This window comes from Macaca mulatta, chromosome 3 (assembly GCF_049350105.2).
Source record: "Macaca mulatta isolate MMU2019108-1 chromosome 3, T2T-MMU8v2.0, whole genome shotgun sequence".
NCBI classification, from domain to species: Eukaryota; Metazoa; Chordata; class Mammalia; order Primates; family Cercopithecidae; genus Macaca; species Macaca mulatta.
The window spans coordinates 18,934,321-18,955,934 of NC_133408.1; the positions used below are offsets into that span (position 1 = coordinate 18,934,321).

Genomic DNA, 21,614 nt, shown 5'->3' on the forward strand with positions numbered 1-21,614 from the left:
CCTGTTTCAGGTGTTGGATGTTCAACCATCCCTATCACCTGAGGGTGGATATCCTTCCTTCACCAGAAGGGTGAATAGGAGGTGATTACAACCTTATTATGGAGAGCTGAGTCAGAACAGAGCAGGGGAAGGGAAAATTATCTGAGGGCAAAAAGATCTAGGTTCAGCAGAAAGGGGTAGAGAGATTTATGTTATTGGCTGAAAGCATGCTTTAGATAGAAAACATTTTATATGTAAATATTGGAAACAAAGGGCAGAGTTAAGCTTTTTCAGGCGTCTGAAAGGTTTTTCAAAATGGCTGGAGTGTATGCAGAGTGCAAAACAGTGATTGTTTAGAGATAGGATATAACAATGATAGCTGAGTTTAGGAGTTTAGACTTGATCTTAAATGTAATGGAAACAATGGAAGGGTGTGATACAATCAGATTTGTTTTGAAAAAATTGTTTTAGCTTTAATAGAGAGTAAAGGTTGTTTTGACTGGAGTTTGGGAGCCAATTAAAAGATCATTAAAGCCATCTGGATATAAATGTGGTGTCTTCTTCAAAAGTAAGGACACTAGAAATAGAAATAATTGGACTGATGGATGATATTGAGGAAGTAGGATTTAGAGCATTTAATGATGAATTGGATGTGGGTAGGGGTGTCAGATTTATCAAATAGAACTACATGATGTACATTTGAATTTCAGATAAATCACTGTTTTAAAATATAAGGTCAATATTTAGGATACATACTAAAAAGTATTTATTGCTTAACTGAAATTCAAATATAGCTGGAAACCTGCAATTTATCTGGCAACCCTAGATATGTGGTTGAGGAAAATGAAAGAGTTGAGGATGGGTCCCGGGTTTTGGAAATAAGAAGTTGTCAGGGGGCAAAACAAGGGATTTTCATTCCCCAGAATTTCAATGCTTATTGCAAATCTATCAATTTCTTATGGATAAAGAAAACTTACATCAAAACACATCTTCCTGAAGGTAATTTTACATTTTTGCCTTCCTAATGAAACATGGTGTATTTTGAAATTTCTTTCTCTCAGGGAGAAAAGAATGGGAACTGTGAGGAAAAGAATGGCATGAGCAATGGGAAGACCTAGGTCCCAGCACAAGCAGTAGGCGCTGAGGAAGAGAAGAAGTATGTTGTGGAGTAAGTGAGTGGGGCCTGAGTCGAGAAGACGCTGGCCTTGGATTTTTAAGCTGTCAAGTGTCTGGTTATGTTGGTCTCTGCTTTTCATTACAGATATATGTGAGTTTTACTTTCTATTAAGGGAAGTGGCTCTAGTCAACACTATGCCAGGGTTTCTTAATTTTCAAAGGTGAACAAATGAGATTCTGGACATTAAATCTCAGCATCTTAAGGTAATGGTTCACAGAAATTAATTTGGGAGGAATCATAGACCAAAAAGTAAAAGCTCGGACTGGGCACGGTGGCTCATGCCTGTAATCCCAGCACTTTGGGAGGCTGAGGTGGGTGGATCACTTGAGGTCAGGAGTTTGAGACCAGCCTGGCTAACATGTTGAAACCCAATCTTTACTAAAAATATGAAAATTAGCCAGGCATGGTGGCAGGCACCTGCAATCCCAGCTACTCAAGAGGTGGAAACAGGGGAATTGCTTGAACCTGGGAGGTGGAGGTTGCAGTCAGCCGAGATTGCACCACTGTACTCCAGCCTCGGTGACAAGAGTAGGACTCCATCTCAAAAAAAAAAAAAAAAAGAAAAAGAAAAAAGAAAAAAAGGTAAAAGCTGAACTTACAGAGCTTCTGGGAAAAAACATTAGAGTGCATCTTCATAATCATGGCACAAAGATTTCTTAAATGGGATAAATAAAGAGAAACCATAAAAAATTATAGATTGAATTTATAAAAATTAAAATTCTATTTATCAAAGACATTGTTAAGAAAATGGGGATAAGACAGATTGAGAAAAATATTAAAAATACATCTATCTGACAAATAACTTGTATTAAGAATATTTTAAAAACTCCAAATCTCAATAATAAAAGACAAACCTAATTTAAAATAGGGAAAAAAACTGAAAGAGATACTTCACAAGAGAAATTTATGAATGGGCAATAAACTCTTGGAAAGGAAGCCAATATCATTAGTGTTCAAGGAAATGTATTTTCCTGAAGACTACAATGAGATAGCACTTACCCACAAGAAAGGCTGAAATTAAAAGGGCTGACAGTACTGTTGACAGAGTCTTGGAGCGACTAGAACTCATATATGCTGGTTGGGGAATAAAATGGTACAAACACTTGGGGCAATAGTTTGGCAGTTTCTTATAACATTAAACATATATTTACAATATGACCCAAAGATTCTTTTCCTATGTATTTATATGAGAGCAATGAAAACATATACTCATAAAAATTTATCCAAGAATGCTCATTACAGTTTTGTTCGTGATAACCCCAAACAGAAAAAATCCAAATATCAATCAACTGGTGAATAATTAAACACTGTGTGTTATGATCATACAAAGGGTACCACTCAATGATAAAAGGAACAAGCTGCCTATATGTGGAACAACATGGATGCATTTCAGAAACTTTATGTAGAGTGAAAGAACAAACCCAGAGAACATGCTGTGAGGTTCTCTTTATGTAACATTACAGAAATAAAAACAGAGGCAACCACCTCTGAGGCAGTATGGAGTGAGATAGACTGGAAAAAGGAAGGAAGGAAACTCCTAGGTTGATGGAAATGTCTGTGTCTTCATTGGGTGGTAGTTATGTAAGGATACACATTTGTCAAAATTTATTGAACTGTATACTAAAGAACCATGCATTTCATTGGATGTAAATAATACCTCAATTAAAAAGATAAAAAAAATTCACAGTGATGATGATGGTTAATTTTACATATCAACTTGACTAGGCCACAGGATGCCCAGATAGCTGGTTAAGCCGTGTTTCTGGGTGTATCCATGAAAGTCTTTTTGAAACTGAGTAGTATTTGAATTGGTGGACTAGGTAAAAGCACAGTAAAACAGAGCCATCTGCCTTACTCAGTCCACCACTGGCATCATCCAACTGGTCAAGGGCCTAAATGGAACAAAGGGGAGGAGGAAGGTTAAATTCACTCTCTGCCTGACTGCTTGAACTGGGCCATTGGTCTTCTCCTGCTCTCTGCTCAACTCTCAGGCCTTCAGTTTACACCACTGGCTTTTGTGGGTCTCCAGCTTGTGGAATGCAGATCATGGTGCTTCTCTGCCTTCATAATCATGTGAGCCCATACCTCATAATACCTTATAATAAATCTCATTATATCTATTGATATCTATTTTGTATGCTGGCTTCACCTAATCTTATCCAGGTTCCTAAGCTCAGTGCTCTGTGACTATGCGGATAAAAATATATATGTAAAAGTGCTTGATAGAAGCCCAGGTGTTAAGTACTCAGTAAATATCAGTTATTTTCTCTTTCTCTTTGTGTCCTGAATGGTGACTAGTTAACTAGCTTGAAGAATTTGTCCGGATCAAATAACACAGGGTTGATATCAGCCACATAGAATCAACCCAATGGTAACTAAAAAGAGTGAGTCTTAGAAGAAAGTTTAAGTAGTTTTAAGGAGCTTTGTGCTTAAAACTTATGTTGTATCATTTTCAAATATTTTTTTCTGGTTAATTACTGTATTTTAAATCAATTAAAATCTTTTAAAAGATCTACTCAAAAGCATTTCTTCTGTAACAACTACTTTAAGCAACATTTTTTCCCCTTAGGATATTCTTCCCAAGAATAAATCCCTGCCCTGTATTCTGTAGAAGACATTTTAAGTATAGTTTTAGTAATTTAAAATATTCACAGCTTGTCAAGGAATGCTGAGCTAGGCATATCAGTTTATTAAGATAACTGAAGTGAAATAAAAATGAAAAAAAACATGGTTTTGTAACATTGAATCCATATTAATGTGATCATGAAATGACGATCATATTATTTGCAGCTTAAACACTCAATTCAAATATTTCTAATATCTGTAGTGAGATTTTCCAAGAGATATAAAAGAGAAATCTTGTTTTACAAAGATTCCAATAGCATGAATATTTCTTTAATAGAGTTGACAATGTCCTTCATTTTGGTAAATTTAAAACTTATAAAATAACCACTCTACCAAATGAGGAACAAGAGACATCCTATTTCAGTTTTAAATATTACACCACTTCTCCTGCAATAAGTAGTCAAAAGTTGAAGAGAGACTATGTTTTCCTTTTTTATTTAACAGTTTATAAATGTTATCTGATTTTTGATGAAAAATTAGTAAATTCAAAAATTATGTTTCTGCACACACTTCTGTTTTAAAACCTGTATATTCAATATTTCTTACGATCTTCAGACTCAAGTAAAATGATATAGTAAGGAAAGAAACACAGCATATACAAAAACAAGAGCCCAGGGTCAAATATGAGGATGAGAACATAAACCTCTTGGAAGTTAAAAAGGAATCGAGGTGAGCTTTGAGCTTCAACAGTGCATAAAATGGTCCTATTAACTGAATTTCAAGAGACTGGGACACTCCAACTGACTGTTGATTTATAGCTATTTAAGTTTACTCTCTGTCACCATTCTGAGCTTACTATTTTTCTTTGATTTTCAGTGGGAGTTTTTCTAGATATATAATTGTATCATTGATAATTGCAATGGTGCTTCCTTCTCTTTAATATTTTTATATCTCATTTAGTTTTTAATGCTACATTTCATTGGCTAGCATTTGTAGGAAAATGTTAAATAATAATAAAAATTATAGGCATCTTTGTCTTTTGCTGTCTTTAATAAGATTAATGTTTTAATCTCACCATTAGGCATGACTTTATTTTATTTATATATGTATGCATATTTATTTTCATATTATATATGCTTTTTTGTCCTGAGTTTAAAAAATATAACTAAGAATGGAAGCTAAATTTTACAAATTAAGTTTTCAGTACCTGCTAGGAGCATATAATTTTCTTCTTTTGATTTACAACTGTGACAAATTATAAGTTTTACTACAAGATTCTATTTACAGATATTTTACTCAGGATTTAAAAACCCATAGTCAGTTTTTGTATTACTAATAGATTTTACATAAAGAATTTATTTTCTTTCTGTAAGATAAAAAATAGCTTAAATAACACAAGACTTATATATCAGCATTTGAAGAAATTCACCTCTGAAACTACCTGTCGCCTTTGTAAGGTAGTCTTCGATAAGATTTTCAGTTTACTCTATAATTATATAATTTTCAATGAATTTATTAACTTATTTAATAGTGATATTGAACTTGTATTAGCTTGTTTTCACAAAATGTTTAAGATAGGTAGTGTAAACATTAAGAATTCAATCTTATATTTTATAATAATGCCACAATTTAATTTTATTAATAAAAAGCTATTGTTTTATTATATTCCACATTCATATTGAGTGGATTAAAATCCTGGGTGCAACATAAAGTCAAAAAACTGAATAATGTAGCATGTTGAAAACATATTTCTGTCCAAAACTTGGGCCATGAGTCCCTTTGAAAACTGTTACTGTGTTTTACACACACACACACACACACACTCTTAATCATCTGCCCTTATACAGTGTCCTGGCATATAGTTGTTGTTCAATAAATGTTTGCTACTTTGTAAAAACATATGAATGAATCAGCTGATATAAACACAGATTTTATTTTATTTTATTTTATTTTATTTTATATTTTTTTCCCACAGTGGAAGATCATTGTACAGGGACTCTTGCTGGCGCTGTCTCAGTCCTGGGAGTTACAGAGAGTGACCAGGACAAGTATCCCTGTACTCCTTTCTCTTAGAAGCTGCAAAACACATCACAGTGGGAGCAGGTGCTGAACTTTCTGATTTTTCCTGCACAGCTTAATCATCTTTAGGGAGAAAAATAAAATTGTCTCGTTAAGAGTAAAAGAAACAAAGGGAAGGTTAAAAGAAGCAGTAAAATGTTAAGTTTTTGTCCTTGGGAGGAAAATATGTTATTAAATGTAGGCTTAATAAAAACGTCATCGGATAGGTGAATAGCAATATCTTTTTTAGACTCTTAATTATCATAATAAAAAGTACCCTTATGTTTATGTAACAACAGAAAGTCATGTTTATGTAACAACAATAAACATTAATAGCTAGTTGGTTCTCTTTTCTCTCTCATTAAATAGGCATGTGCAATAAATGAGATAAAAAATGAGAAGCAACTAGCTATTTAATCCCCAGTTTGCACATAGATGAACTGAGGCTCAGAGAGAATGTATTAGTAAGCTGTACATGCTTTACCTGGAAGCTGGGTTTTGAATTCACTCTTGGCTGGCTTCAATGCTATGCTTTTAGATATAGTATAAAACGTACTTTGATTATTTTCTTTAAGTTATAAAAATGTGTTTAAACCTTTTCTTTGGGTCTCCTCGAAATCATCCCAGTAACCTTCCCCAAATTTCATGGCTTCCTCAAAAATCAACTGAACATACTCAGTTTCAGGAAGACAGCTCTAATTTTTCCAGTCTCTTCAGCTTGTAAATTCTATATGCTTTAGTTGCCTACTTCCATGACCATCCAGAACCAAATTTTGTTTGTATGACAAAAAGAACACTGGGTTTTTGTTTTTTTTTTTTTTTTTTTTTTGACTAATCAATCACCAATAACATTCTGGTTACTTTTTGCAACTAATTTTTATTTAAGGAAATAAATAAACACATTGATAGTTAATATGAAAAAATCAAATTGAAAACTACCAGTATGTCCCAAATAATGATCACATGTAAGATATTTCAGTTTTTTGATAACACTTTCGTCAGTCTATGTTGATGTGATCTCCTTTTGCACATTTTTGGAGGAATAAATCACCTTTTCCAACCTGATTAGTTTCAGTTTTAGAATAGTAATTATTTATCTTGTTGCTTACAGCCATTTGTCTTCCCTTCTACAAAATATTCGTAGACATTTTAAGCTAGTAATCTTCTTAAGAATTGAGAGCATAAGAGGTCACACTGAGCCTGACATCAAAACATATCCAAGTGTTCCGGCCCATACAACAGGGCTCCAAAGAATTTAGTGAATACACAGCACAAATAAACGTCACTGCCAAAGGCAGGTCTTGCAACATTTTAGGGTGGGTTGCATATTTTTTCCTGGAGTGATTTCTACTCATATGAGAGGGAGCAACTTTTCAATTCTTCTAAACTAAAATTTTATTTCCTGTAGAAATGGACTTATTTATCTAACCCCAAATGCATATATTTTGGAGTATAAGATATTGAAATATACAAGGGCTATTATAGATCAAAGCAAGGGAAAGTGACTGAATAAGACACAATAATAAAATAGAATAATTAATAATTTGTAATAATCATATAATACTGTATATCTGTATTATAGTTATAAAATAGAAAATTAAAAATTGTACCATATAGTATATATTATATTATGTATTATAGTAATATAAATAATAATAAATATAATAGTGGAAATACTAACAGAAACAGAGCAAGGTAAGAGAGTTTGGTGGCTCATATAGTAATTGAACTCACAAGAGTCCCTCGTACGGTGAAATGGCAGTAAGGTGGAAATGTCATACTTGTATTGTACTTTTCATGTTCTGTTTTGCTGACTCTGATGATACTAATTTAGTCACTGTCTTCTAAAAATACAAAAGAACACATACAAAAAAGTAAAAATGACTAATATTGCATTACATTAAATCCCACAAAATTACGCAAAGAAAGAAATGAAACTATATCCTCTATAACTTTCCAGTTTTACCTACTGAAATAACCATTTTTTGTTTGTTTGTTTGTTTGTAATTTCTGATAATACCTCTTGTAGTGGCTGCAGCCTCATCATCTGAAGCTCTGGCTTTTCCACAATCTGTAAATTTATTAAGAAGTACAACTTAAGCCATAAATGGGGGCGCAGAGACAGTGCTCTACCTAACTATTCAAGTCATTGTTCCTCTGTCACGTGTGTGGGGGTTCTACACATACTTACCTACTTTCAACTGCTTGGCATTTGGGTTCCCTATATCTGGACCAATTCCTTCTTTTTCTTTCTTGACGCATAAAACAGGTGCCAAAACTCAGCCTGTTGATCATTACTGCTTGAGAAATCTTCCAGTTCTTTTCTCTGTCTATTGACTTCAGTGTGAGGAATAGTCTCCCGAAACACCTGCTTCTTTGCTGCCTTCAGTAAAAGCACACCGATTCTCTTTGTTCAAGGATTTTCTTGCAGTTTACTATGGGGCATGCTGAATTTTCAACCTAAATAAGAGAGAGGGTCTCTGAAAGAAAATTACATTTCTTAAAAATTGAGGTTTGCAATGAGAATATGTGTGCCATGGTAAACTATGTGTATATGCAGAGAGGTAAAGAAAGAGTACTTTAAAGGAAAAATAGGGAGGATTACATAACTGTTTTGGGATAATTATCCATCCATGGCCACAAGGATCAATAGGAGTGACTCTACACTTTGGGAGGCCGAGGCGGGCAGATCACGAGGTCAGTATTTCAAGACCAGCCTGGCCAACATGGTGAAACCCCATCTCTACTAAAAATACAAAAATTAGTGGGGCATGGTAGTGCAGGCCTGTAATCCCAGCAACTTGGGAAGCTGAGGCAGGAGAATTGCTTGAACTGGGACTCGGGAAGCAGAGGCTGCACTGAGCTGAGATCGCACCACTGCACTCCAGCCTGGGCTACAGAGTGAGACTCCGTCTCAAAAAGAGTGGCTGCAGTCCAAGGTCGGACAAGCAGTTGCTGGGCAGATGTCCTTATAGAAGTATTTGTGTGTGTGTGTGTAGGTTTGTGATAGCCTTTTTGCTAGGTTGTAATTTTTGCAGACTCTTTGTGCTAATTCTTATCACTCATTTATGCATGAGAAATCTCCTTTCATGGCATTCCCCAGCTCTAGTGTGTGTGTTTGTGTGTGTGTGTGCGTGTGTGTGTATGTATCATAGGTGACTCTATTTTGATCCTGACAACTTTAATATTTCCTCTTTTGATCAAAATTTTTCCCCAAAAGCATCTCTAGCAAATCATCCTGTAGTTAGGTTTTAATTGTTCTTCAGTGCTGGGTTGAATCTGTCTCTGGTTGCTGGTCTGGTTCCATGCTGAAGAGAGTGAATGACAGCTAGAAGCAGTGTTGAAACCCTTTTAACCACCTTTGAGCAATAAGGGAGATTTGAAGGGAGTGGCTTTCAGACTAAGTCTACTTGGAGTTCATTGTTAAGTTCAATTTTGTTGCTCTCATCTCAAAGTGCTGTACCAGCATTATTCTGTTAAGAGTTGTACTTCAGCAAAAATTTAACAAGTAATAGATATAATGTTTAAAAAGGGAAGATACAAAGTAAAATTAATAGTAGTATTACAATCTTGGTTTGCAGATTGGTTTTGAGCCAAGTATTTAGGCTTACAGGCAACCAATTGAATAAATCCATTGAACATTATCCTGCCAAGTGAAAAAGATAGGCATTAAGAGAGGAAAGAGTCTCATTATGATATGGAATCTTATTTTGACATCTTGGGAAAAGCTGTCTAGATTGTGAAGCTGTCAAGTTCTTGTACTGGTTTGCAGTTTGAATGTCTCTGGTTATGTCATTAAGCAGTTTGGTGAACGTTTTGTATGAGCCATACATAAGGCATAAGACTTGTCTCTTAAAATTTATCTAGCTTCAGCTAATAGGGCTTCAAAAACAGAGAAGCTTTCATTTTTAGTATTTTTATGAAATAAAGTTGGAAAGAGGAACCTAGAATAATTAAGGATTTGGTGTAGCCTACAGGCAGATAAAAAGAAATTGAAAATGATGCATAGGGCTACAGTCTAATAATAGGTATATTATAGTCTTTTAGGAACATAACTTTTTCTCTCTACATTGATCACATAGGAATCTCAGATTTAAAAACCTCAAGAGGTTTTTAAGAGGCCTCTAGAGGCTAGAAAGCCAAAGCAAAACAGACTTTAGAGTCTAGCCAGAGTCTTAAGGTTTCTGGGCTTGCCAGGAATTGACAATTTTTATTCATTCACTGTAGGGTTATGAATTCTTGAAGTTAGACATTCAATGTTCATTCTCAGATATAACATTTTAATCAAAACCTTGGTAGTATTAACCAATGTTTCCAATTGTATCTTGTTATAAAGAATGCAGATTCTTATTAAACTTATGAAAATAATGATTTTGTCCCCCCCAAAAAAAATAATACTCATGGATAACTTTTGAATTTTGGAAGAATCAAGTAAGGAGAAAGAGTAAATGTTTCCAGCTTTGTTCATAAAAATGTGCTTTGCCAAACTGATGTAAACAATAGATAGTTTAAGAGAGAAAATTTCCCTAAATGTGAAAAACAGAACACTGAAGAACCAAGAATGTTTGAAATAAAAGTTATAAAAATATTATCTTCAGATGTTATTTCACATCATATAATTAATTTTTAAATTTTGTTTGATCTTAATTTTCAGTTGCAGGAACCCATCAATTTCTTTCTTAGAGTTCTGGAAAATTTTTATTAAGTTCCTATATCTTAGAGTTATTAGAAACTTATATTTAAGTGTGCTTGTTAGAGTTTTCTCCATCAATCTGAGTGCAAATACTTTTACTGAAAAAGAAAAACAATAACTGTGGGTGACAGGGACTTAAAATAGCAGTGGTTAAAAATCTAATGGAAGTTTAATTAGCAATTGACAGGGGACTTTGGTTATTTTTTGGATACAACATAATAACCAGAATTATTTCTGATGTCATATCAGATTTTTAAGAATTTCATACAATTTTGGAACATGTATATCAGTAACATACCCATAAATGTAACTGAAAGAAGATCTAGTATTATATCATTTGACAATACATACTTCTCATATAATTTACCAAATAATATGAATCATTTATTATCTACACAAATGAATACATACATCCTTTGAAGATCTTCAAGGGACCAACAAGAAAGTCTCAAAGCTAACTTTAGGTTAAAAAGACTTAATTTTGGCCGGGCGCGGTGGCTCAAGCCTGTAATCCCAGCACTTTGGGAGGCCGAGGCGGGCGGATCACGAGGTCAGGAGATCGAGACCATCCTGGCTAACACAATGAAACCCTGTCTCCACTAAAAATACAAAAAAATTAGCCGGGCGTGGTGGCGGCGCCTGTAGTCCCAGCTACTCGGGAGGCTGAGGCAGGAGAATGGCGGGAACCCGGGAGGCGGAGCTTGCAGTGAGCCGAGATCGCGCCACCGCACTCCAGCCTGGGCGACAGAGCGAGACTCCGCCTCAAAAAAAAAAAAAAAAAAAAAAAAAAAGACTTAATTTTGAATTTTGATATTGGGGAAGTCTATGAAAGATGTACTTTCAAGCACTATTAAGTGCTTAAAACACTTGATCAAAACAAGATAATAAGTCGTGGTGAAACAATAGTTACTCATTTAATCAGAGTTGTAATTTAAAAAAACTTCAAAAGCAATAAAGAAAGTTAAGTAGATGTAAAAAAACCTTAACTTTTTTAAAGCTCACTTTTCCTAAGTAATCAAAAATCTAATAATAACAACAAAGAAAATCATTTGGATAAAACACAAAATCTTTGTTTTTTTAATTCAATTGTTGTTTTATTGTTTTTCTCTTTTTTAAAACTTTTATTTTAGATTCAGAGGGTCCATGTGCAGGTTTTTTTCTGGGAATATTGTGAGATGATGGGGCTTGGGTTATGAATGATCACATCATCCAGGTAGTGAGCATGATACCCAATAGTTAGTTAACTTTTGTGAGCATCCATCCTCTCCCCTTCTAGTATTGCCCAGTTCTATTGTTGTCATCTTTATGTCCATGAGTACCCAATGATTAGCTCCCACTTATAAGTGAGAACATGCGTCATTTGGTTTTCTGTTCCTGCATAATTTGCTTAGGATAATGGCCTTCACCTGCATCCATGTTGCAGCAAAGAAAATGATTTATTCTTTTTATGGCTGCACAGGAGTCCATGGTATATATGCACCATATTTTCTTTATCCAACCCACTGTTGAGGTATACTTGGGTTAATTACATGTCTTTACTATTGTGAATAGTGCTGAAATAAATGTGTGAGTTCCTGTGTCTTTTTGGTAGAATGATTTCTTTTCTTCTGGATATATACCTGTTAATGGGGTTGCTGGTTCCAGTGGTAGTTCTGTTTTAAGTTCTTTGAGGAATCTCCAGACTGGTTTCCACAGTGGCTGGAAGAAACAGTATACAAGCATTTCCTTCTCTCTGTAGCTTCACCAGCATCTGTTTTTTTTATTTTTTATTTTTTTAATAATAACCATTCTGATTGGTGTGAGATGGTATTTCATTATGGTTTTGATTTGTACTTCTCTGATGATTAGTGATGTGGAGCATTTTTTTTCATATGCTTGTTGGCCACATGTATGTCTTCCTTTGAGAAGTGTCTGTTTATATCTTTTGTCCATTTAATGGGGTTATTTGTTTTTTCCTTGTTCAATTGTTTAAGTTCCTTACAGATTCTGGATATTAGATATTTATTGAATGCATAGTTTGCAAATATATTTTCCTATTCTGTATGTTGTCTGATAGTTTGTTTTGCTGTGCAGAAGCTCCTAAGCTTAATCCACTTGTCAATTTTTATTTTTGTTGCAACTGCTTTTGAAGTTTTCTTCATGAAGTCTTACCAGGGCTGATGACCAGAATGGTATTTTGTAGGTTTTCTACTCAGGATTTTATTGTTTTAGGTTTTACATTTAAGTCTTTAATGCATCTTGAGTTGATTTTTATATATGGTGAAATGTAGTTGTTCAATTTTAATATTCTGCATATGGGTAGCCAGTTATCCCAGCACCATTTGAACAGGGAGTCTTTCCCCATTGCTTGTTATTGTCAGCTCTGTTGAAGATCAGATAGTTGTAGGGTTGTGGCTTTATTTCTGGGTTCTCTAACCTGTTCTGTTGGTTATGTGTCTGTTTTAGTACCAGTACCATACTGTTTTACCTATTACAGTCTTGTACTATAGTTTGAATTTGGGTAGTGTGATGTCTCCAACTCTGTTCTTTTCTCTTAGGATTGCTTTGGCTGTTTGGTCTCTTGTTTTGGTTTCAAGTAAATTTTAGAATTTTTTTCTAATTCTTTGAAAAATGTCATTACGAGTTTGATAGGAATATCATTGAAATTTGCTTTGGGCAGTATGGTTATTTTAACATTATTGATTCTTTCTATCCATAAGCATGAAATGTTTTTCCATTTGTTTGTACCATCTCTGATTTCCTTGAGTAGTGTTTTGTATTTTTCATTGCTGAGATCTTTCACCTCCTTGATTAGCCATATTCCTAGGCATTTTAATCTTTTTGTGGCTGTTGTGAATGGGATTGTGTTCTTGATTTGACTCTCATCTTTGACAGTATTGCTGTATAGAAATGGTACTGATTTTGTACATTGATTTTGTATCCTAAAACTTTGCTGAAGTTGCTTATCAAATGTTGGAGACTTTGGGTTTTCTGGGCATAGAATTATATCACCTATGAAGAGAGATAGTTTGAATTTATCTTCCTATTTTCATGCTTTTTATTTCTTTCTCTTGCCTCACTTTTCTGGCTAGAACTTCCAGTATTATGTTGAATAGGAGCGGTGACAGCAGACATCCTTATCTTGTCCCAGTTCTCAAGGGGAACCTTTCCATCTTTTGCCTGTTCAATATGATGTTGGCTGTGAATTTGTCATAGATAGCTTTTATTATTTTGAGGTATGTACCTTCAATGCCTAGTTTGTTTAGAATTTTCAACATGAAGGGATGTTAAGTTTATTAAAAGTCTATTCTGTATCTATTTCAGATGATCATATGTTTTTTGTTTTCAGTTGTGTTTATGTAATGAATAACATGTATTGATTTGCACATGTTGAACCAACCTTGCACCCCAGGAATAAGGCCTACTTAATGTTGGTGGATTAGCTTTTTGATGTGCAGTTGGATTTGGTTTGCTAGTATTTTGTTGAGGATTTGTGCATTTATGTTCATAAGGGATATTGGCCTGAATTTTTTTTGTGTGTGGTGTCTGCTAGGTTTTGGTATCAAAATGATTCTGGCCTCATAGAAGGAGTTAGAGAGGAGTCTCTCCCTTTCAATATTTTATAATTTCAATAGGACTGGTACCAGTTCTTCTGTATACATCTGGTAGAATTTGGCTGTGAATCGTTCTGGTCCGGGTTTTTTTTTTTTTTTTGGTGGTGGTTGTTGTTTTTGTGGTTGGTAGGCTGTTTATTACTGATTCAATTTCAGAATTTGTTATTGGTCTGTTCAGGTATTCAATTTCTTCCTGGTTTAATCTTAAGAGGTTGTATGTTTCCAGGAATTTATCTGTTTCTTCCAGGTTTTCTAGTTTGTATGCATAAAAGTGTTCCCAATGGTCTCTGAGGGTGTTTTTTTTTTATTTGTTGTTGTTTTTGGGGGGAGATCAATGGTAATGCCCCCTTTGTCATTTCTGATTATGTTTATTTGGATCTTCTCCCTTTTTTTTTCTTTATTACTCTAGTTATAAGTCTATAAATATTATTTATTCTTTAAAAATTAACTTTTGATCTCATTAACTTTATTCTTTAAAAATTAACTTTTGATCTCATTCTGATCTTTGAAATATCATGTTTTTTCTCATCTTCATTTGTCTGATTTTGATTATATCTTTTATTCTGCTAGCTTTGGAATTGGTTTGTTCTTTTTATTCTGTTTCCTCTAGGTGTCATGTTAGGTTGTTAATTTAAGATCTTTTCAACTTTTTGATGTAGGCATTTAGCACTCTAAACTGTCCTCTTATCATTACTTTAGCAGTGTCTCAGAGATTCTGGTATGTTGTATCTTGTTTTCATTAGTTTCATTAGTTCTTGATTTCTGTCATAATTTCACTATTTACCCAAAAGTCAGTCAGGAGTACATTGTTTAATTTCCATATAACTGCATGGTTCTGAGAGATCTTTTTGTTATTGGTTTCTATTTTTATTGTCCTGTGGTTCAAGAGTGTGGTTGGTATGATTTTGAAAGTGTTTTTACTTTTTTGAGAATTGCTTTATGGCCGAGCATATGGTCAATTTTAGAGTATGTGTCATTTGTGCATGAGAAGAATATATATTCTGTTTTTGTTGAGTGGAGTGTTTTGTAGATGTCTTTAGGTACATTTGGTCCAGTGTCAAGTTTAGGTCCTGAATATCTGTTAGTATTCTGTCTTGGTGATCTGTCTAAAATTGTAGTGGGGTGTTGAAATCTCCCAGTATTATTGTGTGGTTATTAGGGTCTTTTAATAAGTCTCTAAGAATTTGTTTTATGAATCTAGGTGCTCCAGTGTTGGGTGCATATATATTTAGGATAGCTTAGTCTTGTTGAATTCAACCCTTATCATTATGTAATGTCCTTCTTTGTTCTTTTTTACTGTTGTTAGTTTAAATTCTCCTTTATCCAATATAAAAATAGCATCCCCTGCTCTTTTTTGTTTGCATGTAGATCTTTCTGCAACTCTTTACTTTGAGCCTATTATGTCATTACATGTGAAGTGGGTCTCTTGAAGACAGCAGATGAATGCCTTTTTTTTTTAATCCCACTGGCAACCTTTTTTTAAAAAAAAATAAGTATTTTATTTTTATTTTTTAAGTTCTAGGGTACATGTGCAGGATGTGCATGTTTGTTACATAGAAAAACATGTGCCATGGTGGTTTGCTGCAACTATCAACCCATCACCTACCTATTAATCCCAGAATGGGTTAACTCTTTTCCCTAATGCTTTCCCCCCACCGCCCTCCTCTGACAGTCCCAGTAAGTGGTGTTCCCCTCCCTGTGTCCATGTGTTCTCATTGTTTAGCTTCCATTTATAAGTGAGAACATGTGGTGTTTGGTTTTTGGTTCCTGCATTAGTTTGCTGAGGATAATGACTTCCAGCTTCATCTAGGTCCCTGCAAATGACATCATCTTGTTCCTTTTTATGGCTGCATATTATTCCATGATGTATGTGAACCACATTTTCTTTATCCAGTCTATCGTTGATGGGCATTTGAGTTGGATTCCATGTCTTTGCTATTGTGAATAGTGCTGCAATGAACATATACATGCATGTGTCTTTATAATAGAATTATTTATATTATTTTGGGTATATACCCAGTAATGGGATTGCTGAGTCAGATGGTCTTTCCGGTTCTAAATCTTTGAGGAATTACTAGTTTCTTCCACAATGGTTGGACTAATTTTCAGTCCCACCAACAGTGTAAAGTGTTCCTATTTCTCCGAAAACTCGCCAGCATCTGTTGTTTCTTGACTTTCTAATAATTGCCATTCTGACTGGTGTGAGATGGTATCTCATTGTTGTTTTGATTTACATTTCCCTAACGATTGGTGACATTGAGCTATTTTTCATATGTTTGTTGGCCACATGTATGTCTTTTTTTGAGAAACGTCTGTTCATATTCTTTACCCACTTTTTGATGGGATTGTTTGTTTTCTTGTAAATTTGATTAAGTTCCTTGTAGATTCTGGATGTTAGACCTTTGTCAGATGAGTAGATTGCAAAAATTTTCTCCTATTCTGTAGGTTGTCTGTTCACTCTGATGCTAGTTTCTTTTACTCTGCAGAAACTCTTTAATTAGATCCCACTTGCTTTTGTTGCAATTGCTTTTGGCACTTCCATTATAAAACCTTTTCCTGTGTCTATGTCCTGCATGGTATTGCCTGGATTTTTTATATGGTTTTTATAGTTTTGGGTTTTACATTTAAGCCTTTAATCCATCTTGAGTTAATTTTTTACAAGGTGTAAGGAAGGGATCCAGTTTCAATTTTCTGCATATGGCTAGACAGTTCTCCCAACACAATTTATTAAATAGGGAATCCTTTCCCCATTGCTTGTTTTCACTGGGTTTGTTGAAGATCAGATGGTTGTAGATATGTGGTGTTATTTCTTAGGTCAATGTTCTGTTCCATTGGTCTATGTGCCTGTTTTTGTACCAGTACCATGCTGTTTTGGTTACTGTGATTTTGTAGTATAGTTTGAAGTTAGGTAGTGTGATGCCTCCAGCTTTTTTTTTTGCTTTGGATTGTCTTGGCTATGCGAGTTCTTTTTTGGTTCCATATAAATTTTAATTTTTTTTCTAATTCTATGAAAAATGTCAACGGTAGTTTAATGGAGATACCATTGAATCTATAAATTGCTTTGAGCAGCATGGCCATTTTCATGATATTGATTCTTCCTATCTAAGAGCATGGAATATTTTTCCATCTGTTTGTGTCCGCTTTGATTTCCTTGAGCAGTGATTTGTAGTTCTCCTTGAAGTCCTTCACTTTCCATGTTAGTTGTATTCCTAAGTATTTTAATCTCTTTGTGGCAATTGTGAATGGAAGTTCGTTTATGATTTGGGTATCTGCTTGTCTGTTGTTGGTGTGTACGAATGCTTGTGATTTCTGCACATTGATTTAGTATCCTGGTACTTTGCTAAAGTTGCTTGTTAGCTTAAGAAGCTTTTGGGCTGAGATGATAGGGTTTTCTAGAGATGGAATTATGTCATCTGCAAACAAAGACAATTTGACTTCCTCTCTTCCTATTTGAATATCCTTTATTTCTTTCTCTTGCCTGATTGCCCTGGCCAGAACTTCCAACACTACATTGAATAAGAGTGATGAGAGAGGAAATCCTTGTCTTGTGCCAGTTTTCAAGGAAAATGCTTCCAGCTTTTGCCCATTTAGTATGATATTGGCTGTGGGCTTGTCATAAATGGCTCTTATTATTTTGAGGTATATTCCTTCGATACCTAGTTTGTTGAGAGTTTTTAACATGAAAGGATGTTGAATTTTATCAAAGGACTTTTCTGTGTCTATTGAGATAATCATGTGTTTTTTGTCTTCAGTTTTGTTATGTGATAAATTACATTGATTGATTTACATATGTTGAACCATCCTTGCATCCTAGGGATGAAGCCAACTTGATCGTGGTGGATAAACATTGTGATGTGCTGCTGGATTTGGTTTGCCAGTATTTTATTGAGGATTTTTGCACCAATGTCCATCAGGGATATTAGCCTGAAGTTTTCTATTTTTGTTGCATCTCTGCCAGGTTTTTGTATCAGGATGATGCTGGCCTCATAAAATGAGCTAAGGAGGAGTCCCTCCTTTTCAATTGTTTGGAATAGTTTCAGAAGAAATAGTACCAGCTCCTCTTTGTACCTCTGGTAGAATTCAGCTGTAAATCCATCTGGACCTGGGATTTTTTTTGGTTGGTAGGCTATTTGTTACTACTTCTATTTCAGAACTTGTTATTGGCCTATTCAGGGATTCAACTTCTTCCTGGTACAGTCTTGGGAGGGTGTATGTGTCCAGGAATTTATCCATTTTTTTCTAGATTTTCCAGTTTATTTGCATAGAGGTGTTTATAGTGTCTTCTGATGGTTATTTGTATTTCTGTGGGGTCAGTGGTGATATCCCCCTTATTGTCTCTGATTGTGTTCATTTGAATCTTCTCTCTTTTCTTCTTTATTAGTTTTGCTAGCAGTCTCTTTTATTGATTTTTTTCAAAACACCAGTCCCTGGATTCATAGATTTTTTTGAAGGGTTTTCCTTGTATCTATCTCTGTCAGTTCCACTCTGATCTTGGTTATTGCTTGTATTCTGTTAACTCTGGAGTTTGTTTTCTCTTGGTTTTCTAGTTCTTTTAGTTGTGATGTTAGGGTGTTGATTTGAGATCTTTCTAGCTTTTTGAAGTGGGCATTTAGTGCTATAAATTTCCTGCTTAACACTGCTTTAGTTGCATCCCAGAGATTCTGACATGTTGTCTCTTTGTTCTCAAAGTTGATTTCAAATAACTTTTTGACTTCTGCCTTAATTTCATTATTTATCCAGCAGTCGTTCAGGAACAGGTTGTTCAATTTCCATGTAGTTGTGTGATTTTGAGTGGGCTTCTAAATCTTTAGTTCTAATTTAATTGCGCTGTGGCCTGAGAGACTGTTTGTTATGATTTCAGTTCTTTTGCATTTGCTGAGGAGTGTTTTACTTCTAATTATGTGATCAATTTTAAAGTATCATGTGGCACTGAAAAAAATGTATATTCTGTTGTTTTGGGGTGAAGAGTTTTGTAGATATCTATCAGGTCCACTTGATCCAGAACTGAGTTTGAGTCTTAAATATCTGTTAATTTTCTGTCTCTAATACTGACAATAGGGTATTAAATTCTCCCACTATTATTGTGTGGGAGTCCAAGTCTCTTTGTAGGTCTCTAAGAACTTGCTTTATGGATCTGTGTGCTCCTGATTTGGGTGCATATGTATTTAGGATAGTTAGCTCTTCTTGTTGAATTGAACCCTTTCACATTTTGTAATGCTCTTCTTTGTCTTTTTTGACCTTTGTTGGTCTATTTTGTCAGAAACTAGCATTGCAACCCCTGCTTTTTTTCTGCTTTCCATTTGCTTGGTAAATTTTCCTTAATCCCTTTATTTTCTTCCCTTTATTTTGAGTCTATGTGTGTCTTTGCACATGAGATGTGTCTCTTGAATACAGCACACTAATGGGTCTTGTCTTTGTATTCAACTTGCCATTCTGTGTCTTTTAATTGGGGCATTTAGCCCATTTACATTTAAGGTTAATATTGTTATGTGTGAATTTGATCCTGTTATCATGATGCTGGCTGGTTAATTTTGCAGACTTGTTAATGTAGTTGTTTCATAGTGTTATTGGTCTATACTTCAGTATGTTTTGTAGTGGCTAGTAATGTTTTTTTCTATCCATGTTTAGTGTTTACTTCAGGAGCTCTTGTAAGACAGGCCTGGTGCTGACAAAATCCCTCAGCATTTGCTTATCTGAAAAATACGTTACTTCTCTTTTGCTTATAAAACTTAGTTTAGTTGTATATGAAATTCTAGGTTTGAACTTCATTTTTTTTTTTTTTTTTTTTTTTTTTTTTTTTGAGACAGAGTCTCGCTCTGTCGCCAAGGCTGGAGTGCAGTGGCCGGATCTCAGCTCACTGCAAGCTCCGCCTCCCGGGTTCCCGCCATTCTCCTGCCTCAGCCTCCGGGGTAGCTGGGACTACAGGCGCCCACCACCTCGCCCGGCTAGTTTTTTGTCTTTTTTGGTAGAGACGGGGTTTCACCGTGTTAGCCAGGATGGTCTTGATCTCCTGACCTCGTGATCCGCCCGTCTCGGCCTCCCAGAGTGCTGGGATTTGAACTTCATTTTTTTAAGAATGTTGAATATTGGTCCCTAGTCTCTTCTGGCTTGTGGGGTTTCCACTGAGAGGTCTGCTGTGGTAGACCTTTTTGTGGAGTATCTTACTGGTGTTCTCTGGATTTCCTGAATTTGAATATTGACCTGTTTTGCTAGGTTGGGGAAGTTCTCCTGAATGATGTCCTGAAATGTGTTTTCCAACTTTTTTGCATTCTCCCCATCTCTTTCAGGTACTCCAGTTGGTCGTAGGTTCGGTCTTTTAGCATAGCCCCATAGTTCTTGGAGATTTTGTTCATAACTTTTCATTCCCTTTTCTCTAATCTTGTCTGCCTGCCTTATTTCAGCAAGATTGTCTTCAAGCTCTGATATTCTCTCTTCCACTTGGGTGATTCAGCTATTGATACTTGTGTTTGTATCACAAAGTTACCCTGCTGTGTTTTTCAGCTCCATTAAGTCATTTATGTTCCTCCTGAAAGTGGTTATTCTGGTTAATAGCTCCTGTAATCTTTTGTCATGGTTCTTAGCTTCTTTACATTGGATTAGAACATAATACTTTAGCTCAGTGAAATTTATTGTTACCTACTTTCTGAAGCCACTTCTGTCAGTTCATCCATTTCAGCTTCAGCCCTATTTAGCACCCTTGCTGTAGAAGTGTTGTGATAATTTGGAGGAAAAGAGGCATTCTGGCTTTTGGGATTTTCAGCATTTTTGCACTGTTTCTTTCTTATCTTTGTCGATTCATCTACCTTTGATCTTTGAGGCTGGCTGTTGACCTTTGGATTTCTGTGAGGTCACAGAAATCCAAAGTGGGATTTTTATGGGGTCTTTTTTGTTAATGTGGTTGTCGTTGTTTCTTTCTGTTTGTTTTTCTTCTAACAGGCTCCTCTTCTGCAAGTCTGCTGCAGTTTGCCGGGGGTTCATTCCAGACCCTGTTCACCTGGGTATCACGAGTGGAAACTGCAGAACAGCAAACATTGCCATCTGCTTCTTCTGCAGAAGCTTGTCCCAGAAGAGCACAGACCTGATGCCAGCTGGAGCTCTCCTGTATGAGGTATCTGTCCACCCCTGTTGGGAGGTCTCACCCAGTCAGGAGGCATGGGATCAGGGACCCACTTGAGGAGGCAGTCTGTCCTTTAGCAGAGCTGGTGTACTATGCTGGGGGAATCTCCCTCATCAGAATCAGCAGGTCTCTTCAGAGCCAGCAGGCAGGAAAGATTAAGGCCTTTGAACCTGAGGCCACGAGTGCACCTCCCCACAGGTGCTCTGTCTGAGGGAGATGAGAGTTCTGTCTGTAAGCCCCTGGAGCTGCTGGACTTCCTCCTTCCAGGTACGAAGGATCTAGAGAAGCAGTCTGGCCACAGCCATTTAGCTGTGCTGTGGGGAATTCCACCCAATCCAAACCTCCCAGTCTCCTTAGCACTGTCAGATGAAAAACGGTGACTCGAGCCACAGTAATGGTGGTCACCCCTCCTCCTGGGAACTTGGACATCCC

At 35.6% G+C, this 21,614-nt stretch overlaps 1 long non-coding RNA gene across 1 annotated transcript in view; it reads left to right on the forward strand.

Moving 5' to 3' along the window:
- The window catches only part of LOC106997288 (uncharacterized), a 276,798-nt gene that overhangs the window by 242,923 nt on the left and 12,261 nt on the right, over nt 1-21,614 (forward strand). Inside the window, exon 3 of the long non-coding RNA XR_013414946.1 lies at nt 21,002-21,173. This is a non-coding gene — a long non-coding RNA (uncharacterized LOC106997288). The remainder of the gene's footprint in view (nt 1-21,001; nt 21,174-21,614) is intronic.